Source organism: Aythya marila (assembly GCF_965140915.1).
Source record: "Aythya marila genome assembly, chromosome: 21".
Classification (NCBI taxonomy): Eukaryota; Metazoa; Chordata; class Aves; order Anseriformes; family Anatidae; genus Aythya; species Aythya marila.
In genome coordinates this window covers 8106428-8114100 of record NC_139062.1, presented here as the reverse complement: position 1 = coordinate 8114100, position 7673 = coordinate 8106428, and positions in this window count along the sequence as shown.

The following is a 7673-nucleotide window of genomic DNA, read 5'->3' as shown; positions in this document are numbered from 1 at the left end:
ACCTTGCAATGCAAAAGGAATACTAACTGGAGTGTTAATAATTGTATGTGTTATTCTTAAATGTCCAGGTATTTTGTGTTGAAAGTATTTGTGTAAAGGTAAGGTTTTAAAACAAAGTGTTGCAAGTCACTTCAGGAGGAACACAATGAGAGACAATACTTGTTTGTTTGGTTATGATTCTAAATTATATTGGCCGCACGTATTGTTTGCTTATCATTCTAAATTATATTCTTGTGGTATAATTGAGGTTGTGGTATGATTGAGAGTGAGATGTGCAAGAGGCCTCTGAGTGTACAGTTGTGCTCTGAGTGTGCAAGTGTGCTCTGAGTGTGCAAGTGTGCTCTGAGTGTGCAAGTGTGCTCTGGGTGTGAGTGTGCTGTGTACTGTGTTAGTGAGAGCCCATTTATTGCCATAGTACAGGCTGAAATCATAGGAAATTAGTACTGGTCAAGCAAAATCATGTTTCACAAGTATGGGGTCATTGTGTGAAGTAGCCACTAGGAGAAACTTAAGGGAACGTACTGTTTAAAACTTTTTGATCAAAAATGTTATAGAGATTTTGAAATGGTGCCGGAAACAGGTACCCAGTGGATCACTGCAAAGTGGACTGAAGCAGCTTTAGAATCTGCACACGCCGAAGACGACCAGGAAGAGAGAGGTTCCTGATAATTATTCTGACAATGACGTGGGTTGTGACACCTCGACAACTGTCAAGAACAGCCTTCGATCACCATCAAGTGATTAGGTTTAAGTGTGTTACTATTAAGTTGTGTTACTTACTATTAATTGTGTTACCATTAAGTGCTTACAGTAATTGTAGTGTTATTAGGGTTAAGTTGTATAGTTGTGTTATGTTATGTATCCTTTTAGAACATGCTTGTTTGGGGTCCCAATAGGGGATCCAAAGGAACTGAGTGAAATGTTAGCACCATATTCTGCCAGTATTACTCTGCTTAATGGATCTTTTTCTGACTGTAGGAACTGCACATGCTTTGACTAACATTAATAAGCTTGCTTGTTGGGCTGTTAAACAATCAAATGTAACAACACAAGTTCTTTCTGAAATGTCGCAAGATATGGAGAGCATAAGACATGCTGTGTTACAAAATAGGGCCGCTATTGATTTCTTGTTATTAGCTCAAGGACATGGGTGTGAAGATGTAGAAGGAATGTGTTGCTTTAATCTCTCTGATCATGGGCAATCAATTCACAATCAACTAAAATGGTTAATGGATCATACGCAAAAAATTACGATACAGAATAATTGGTTTGATGATTGGCTTAAATCTGTCTTTGGAAATGTAGGGGGATGGGTTTTTTATTTAATCAAAGAGGGACTTCGCCTTTTGCTTATAATTGTATTGATTATTATTGCTGCGCGGGTAGTCCTTAGCTGCTTATCTAGGAAACTAGAACAACTCACAGAGAAGGTGTTTATAGCCCAAAATAAAAATGGGGGAATTGTGGAGGAATGGTTAAGTGAAGTAGGTCATGTGAATGTTGAGCAGCTAGGAGGTCGCGAGCTAACAAAGTATCGAACACAGCTCATATGAGTCTGAGAAAGTACGTAAAATCTGGGAGGTTTCAGGGAGGTTTCAGGGAGGTTTCAGGTACAAGGACATGATATCTGTTGGTGGTCTGGGAAAGTACTAACTGTGTTATTTCGGTTGATGGGAGTGAGAAACTAGCTGATAAAATAGAGAAATGTACTAACCAATCATGAGCTTAGCTTTTGCAATATGTATGAGCTAATTATATTGAATTAGATAAAAGACGACTGAGCTATCCAATAAATCGAAGTTCACTGATCACTCATATTGAGCGTCTGTGTCTTCCTTCCGTCGACAACAAATGTCCTCGCAACACACCATGGTTACTTGTCCTTGCTTCCACCCTCTGTAGGCTTCCTTTTTGTGTTTGAGTTTCACCAGGAGCTTCTTGTTCATCTGCTGCAGGCCTCCTGGCAGTTTTGGCTGACTTCTCTTTGTTGGGAGGCATTGCCCTAGACCTTGGAGTAAGTGATCCTTCCATATTAAGCAGGTTTCCTGTAACCAGCTCTGTTGGGCCCCTCTTACCTCCAGAACCCTATGCCTTGGGGCTCTTCCGAGCAGATTCTTGAAAATACCAGAATCTGCTCCCCTGAAGCCCAAAGCTATGTGCTTGCTTTTCACCTTTCTCCCTGCCTACAGCATTCTGACCTCCACCATTTCATGGTCACTACAGCCAAGACTGCCATTGATCATGACCTTGACTTTCAGATAATATTTTGATGAAACTCTCAGTGTCTACCACACCCTTCAGGCTGCATTCCTTACTCTCTCAGAGACTCTGCATGTGACTGGATATTGAGCTGACTTTATTCTCCAAACATGCTTATTTGGAAGAATGCATCCACAAGTCACAGCCAAGGTGCAATGATTGGCAGTCCCACTCAGGCTCTGCAATAAGGTATGCATTTATATATTTTTTTCACATATTTGACTCAACATCATAGCATTTTGCACCAAATATAGTAAAAATGGAAGGTTGAGCACAACAGTGTGGGAGATTGGTTTTATAGCAACGTAGGATGACTCTAACAGATGGTGCTTTATTGTATGCACCCCATGACAAGTGGCTTGGTAAAGAGAATGAGCGAATGACTACCTCATAAGAGAGAGAGTTACTGTTGGATGCAAATTTATTTTAATATTTTCCTGTAGCACCAAGGAAATTGTGTATGCATTCCTGACATAGCCAAAAGCACTTTGCTACAGGGAAATGGAGAATGCAGGCACACAGCTTGCTCAAAAGGCAGATCTTTGTTTCAAATTTCAATATTTCAGGAACAAAGTTTTTATATTTATATACAGTTTTTTATACATTCATATTCCTAATACGTTTTCCTGGATGTGTGACCCCTGAAATGAGTGTTAAAGTTTAAAAAGCTTGTCTTCACACAGAGGAACAATGACAAGTGGGAGAACCAGAATAATATCCAGGCCCTGCTACTGCCAGGGCTGCCCAGGAGAACCTCAGATGTGAAACCTGTCAGGATGAGTCAATGAGAGCTTCTCCCCCTGCTCCTTTCCCTCTTTCTCTCCCCAGTTCCTCCCCTGCCCTCTCCTCTCTCTGGGTCTAGGGATATGGGTCACATTATGGGATGCAAGGGAAGAGACTTTCAGGATCTCACTAAACTTACTATTGGGAGGAGTTTAATAATAAGTTTATATTATTGAATATAAACTTATTTAGGGGAGGAACCAAAGGTGGAGAAAAGTGGGGATCAATGGGGTTTGGGGAGGAATAAACCTGGGGAAGGAAATAATTAAAATAAAAAAAAGATACATAAACAGATTACCAGTCAGTATATGCCCTACCCTGATCAGCATGGTCTGTCTCGTCTTCTCATTAAATTCCATCTCTACCACTTTTCCTGTGTCAGGAGCCTTTTATTCTGTGTGCATGTATGTGAATGGGGGTCTCCATGCCAGCAGCTGGATTGGGACTGGGGGCCATGTGCCAGCTGCCATTGTGTGATCAGTAGAGAGTTATCAAGCCAGCCTTGCTGATGAACAGCTTCAGAGGCTTGGGAGCCAGGAGTCTGTGTGTAACTCTGGGGATGAGGCTCCAGGAGCATTTAGCTGATGGAGGTCCCAGGGGTTTCCAGGCCTCCTGCTGGCTTTCATACCACTGTCATCATGTCAGTCGTGCTGTGAACCTGAAGGCTCACATCAGCAGCCCACAAGCTGCAGCAACATCAAGGTGTGTTACACACTATGGCAGCACCAGGCAGGCTGAAAGGCGCACACAGGCTTTAGAATGAGCTCCTTTTTTTTGCAAGTTTTAGGAAGAACTGAGAGGATGACAGAACAAGCAATGGCTATAAGTAGTAAGCTCGTATTGATAAACTTGCCTTTTCTTTATTTATTTTTTTTTTTTGGCCTACCTATCTCTCGTGTAGCCACAGGAGGGCACCTTATCCCCTCATTTGCTCCTAATTCCCTGGGAAGTGGCGAGGAGACCGTAAGCAGCTATTTCCTAGTAGACAGCATAAAGGGAAACACTCCTCCTCGACTGAAGATATATCAGAGAACAGAGCTTAACTCAAAGTTGTAAAGCAAATACTAATAAAAGTTGCTTGGTTTTACACTTTTGCATGCATTAAAAATGTGCTGGCAGGGCAATGGCTTGCCCTGTCTTTAGCAGCAAAAAATGCCCATGTCAGGTCTCATAACCAAGGGAAGTAATGAAATAAACATAGGAAAAAAATCTTGAGATGGCTGATCAGTATGGGAAGGCTGACAGTCCCAAGCATAAGCACTGCTTTAACTTTTCTGCTTCTGCATCTCAGATGTTGACAGTTTAGCATGAAACACTGAGGCCAGGTATCTGCATGTAACATATTTCCAAGAGATTTCCAAGATTTCTCAATCATATATTGAGTGCTGACAGGCTTCAATTTTTATATTTAATTATTTTTATTATTATTTTTCTGTCCTTTCTCACATGTCAACCTAAACTCACATGATCAAAGTTCAGCAAGAGTATTAAAGTTTCTGCTATTATTACCATAATGACCAGTTGTCATAGACTTCTGTGAAGGAGTTTATTTCCTTTTTACTTCTCCATTCCTCTCATCATTCCTCATTCATCTCATCAATAGTCATTGTTCCACCAATGCAGCAGTCCCCAAGATACTGGTTTATGAAATCATAAACCCACAAAATCACATAGACTAGAGAACAACACAAATCTACTCCAAACTCACAATCAGAGCAGGTCCAGTTAAGAGCAGCTTGCTCAGAGCCTTGCCTGTTGAGTATTATCTCCAGGGGTGGAAATCCCTTCACCTGTCTGGGTCCCTCTTCCAGCATTTGACCACACTCATGGAAAACAAACAAAGAAACAAACAAAAAAGCATATTTCTTCAATCAAGTTGTAATTTTCATCTTGCAGCTTGTGCCTATTACCTCTTATCCCAGCCCCTGCAATGGGTTGTCTCAAACCCTCACTCTTAGCAAGCACAGTTTTTCCAGGAGCTCTGGAGGGACTGGGTGACCCTTGCAGACAGCAGCCTACTCAGCCTTACATCGGCACCAGCAGGGCTCAGCATCCCTCATACAAAGTACTGTGGCCAGGTCCGAGTAAATGAAGATGCACAGGAGCCCACCACAGGGCTCCAGCTACCACCAAGGCTCACAAACCCTTGTACAAAGCAGTTTGCCTGGACCCAACACACCGATGGACCTCACCGACCCTCGCACACAGCAGGGCAGCAAATGCTGGTGCATCAGCAGAGCTTGTCCATGCTGGTGAGCCCAGGTGTGGTGCAGCAGCAGGGCTCAGCATCCCTTGCACCCAGCTGTGTGCTCAGCCCTCTGGTGCTGGCAAGTCACGAGAACCCTTGTGCATAGCAGGAAACTGATTCACCAGCTACTAGAAGGAGTCGTTGATACTCACATACAGCAGTATACTCTGTCCATCGGGGGAATTTGTCCATCTGTTGTATTAGTGGAATTTGGAAACCTTTACATACAACAGCACAATCATTCTCAGCGCACAGAGGGGACTTGGTGACCTTCATGCACTGCAGTGCATCTGGTGCCCGGGCAGGAGGAGGGAGGATCAGCATCCATCACTCAGCAGCCCAGCACCCAGCCGCAAAGTGTTGTTGGACCTCGTCGATACTCATGCACAACAGCTTTTCCAGCCCTGATATTGGTGCAGATGAGTGACCCTCACATACAGCAGAGCAGTGAAGGCCAGGGGATCAACAGACTTCAGAAACCCTCGCCACAGCATGGAAACAAATCTAGGGTGGGCACACTGTTGTGGGATGGAGACTGAAACCCACTGCTGCACGGGGACTAGGTTCACTGCTCTGACTGTAGCTTCAGGCTGCTGCACTTGGCTAATCCTAACCGATACCACAACTCTAACTCTAAGCCTAACCCTAAAACTCACCATAACCCTAAACTCAAACCCTATACTTAATACTAAAGATAACCCTAGCACTAGGTTATAACCCTAACTTTATGCCTAATTCTAAACCTATTCCTAACCCCAACCCTAATGGGAATTTTCAATGCAACACTAGCCCCTAAGCCTAACTGTAAGTGTAACACCCTAAGCTTAACCATAAACTTACCCCTTATTCTAACCCTAACACTAATCCTGAACCCTATCCCTACTTGAAGCCCAAAACCCTGACCTGAAAACTGACACTAACCAAAACCCTCACCCTACCACTAAGCCCTAACTCTAACCCTAGCCATGACCCCACGCTTCTTGCTGTGCAGATGACGGGGCACGAGAATGGATGTGAAGGTGGGTGGTTCTCAGGTCACTGATCCCTGTGTAGCAGAAGGGCTGGGAGCAGGGACAGCACTGGAAGTGCTTGTGATGCCCTACGTGCCTGAGTAGTAGCACACAGGGCAGCAGCAAGCCCATTCTGCACAGGGCCTTGTGATGCCACTTGTGACTGAGCAGATTGGGCAGCAGAGATCGTGCAGGTGCTTGTGCTGTCGCTGTTGGCAAAGGATGTGACAGGTCAGCAGCAAATGCACTGCTTATGAGGTAGGCATTGCCATACCTCATGAGGCACGCACTGCCCTATCAGGTAGGCAGCCACAAGTGGAACCACAATCACCTGTGGCTGTTGCTGCCCTGTCAGCTCTACAGCACCAAGGGATGTCAGGACAACCTGTATGAGCCACCTGCCTGCCCCATCCCCGGAGGCTGCTTGCCTCAGGTGACAACACCAGTGCCCGCACAACATTGCACCTGCTCCTGCTCCAACAGCTGCCACATTCCTGTGACCCCATGGCACTGTCACTATCAGCGGGCCTGCTGCTGCTGCTGGGAGAGCCAGGAGCCCGCTCCTGCCCCACCTGACAAGCAGCAACAAGAGCAGGGCTCTAAGTTTATGGTTAAGATTAGGTTTAACGGCTAGGGGCCAGCAGTAGGGTTAGGGTTTGGGGGTTATGGTTAGGTTTGGCATCAGCATTAGGTTTAGGGTTAGGGTTGTATTTAGGGTTAGGTTTAGGGTTAGGCTTAAGGTTAGGGATGAGGTTAATGTTAAGGTTAAATATGGGCTCACAAGTGAAACCACAGCCTCCTGCACGAGTTGTGTGCTTGCTCCTGCCTGACAAGCACGCGGGCACCAGCGGCCTCACAACCCCTGCACAAACCCTCTGGGCCACTCGGACACCAGTCCCATCACCATCCCTGTGCAAGTCATGTCCATGATCCTGCCACATCCCCTAGGCAGCCTCAAGGGACCGCACAAGCTCCTGGGCACAGGAGCAGGGCCAGAGCAGCTACATCTCATTCTACCACTCCATCAGGACTCTGCATGTGTTTGGGGGTGACATCCCAGAGCATCAGAGGTGAGAAACATTCGAGGCACCTCTGCCCATATTTCCCCCCAACCGTAACTATTCTGACTCAGGACATACCCCTGTGTGATACCCCTAAATAGATGGTTGATCTTAGGAAAATCTGGAAACAGATTTTTGAGACATACCAATAGGATTGTTTTGGTTACCCAAGGATGTTCAAGACAGTGAAGGGTTATTGTAAGGTATGTCCCACAGGAGAAGAAGGGGGAGATGACATTCTTTGTTTTCTCCACAGATTTGCTTTTGGTGGAGAAAAGGGAAAAAAATGTAATTGTTAAGTGTTGCCATGAG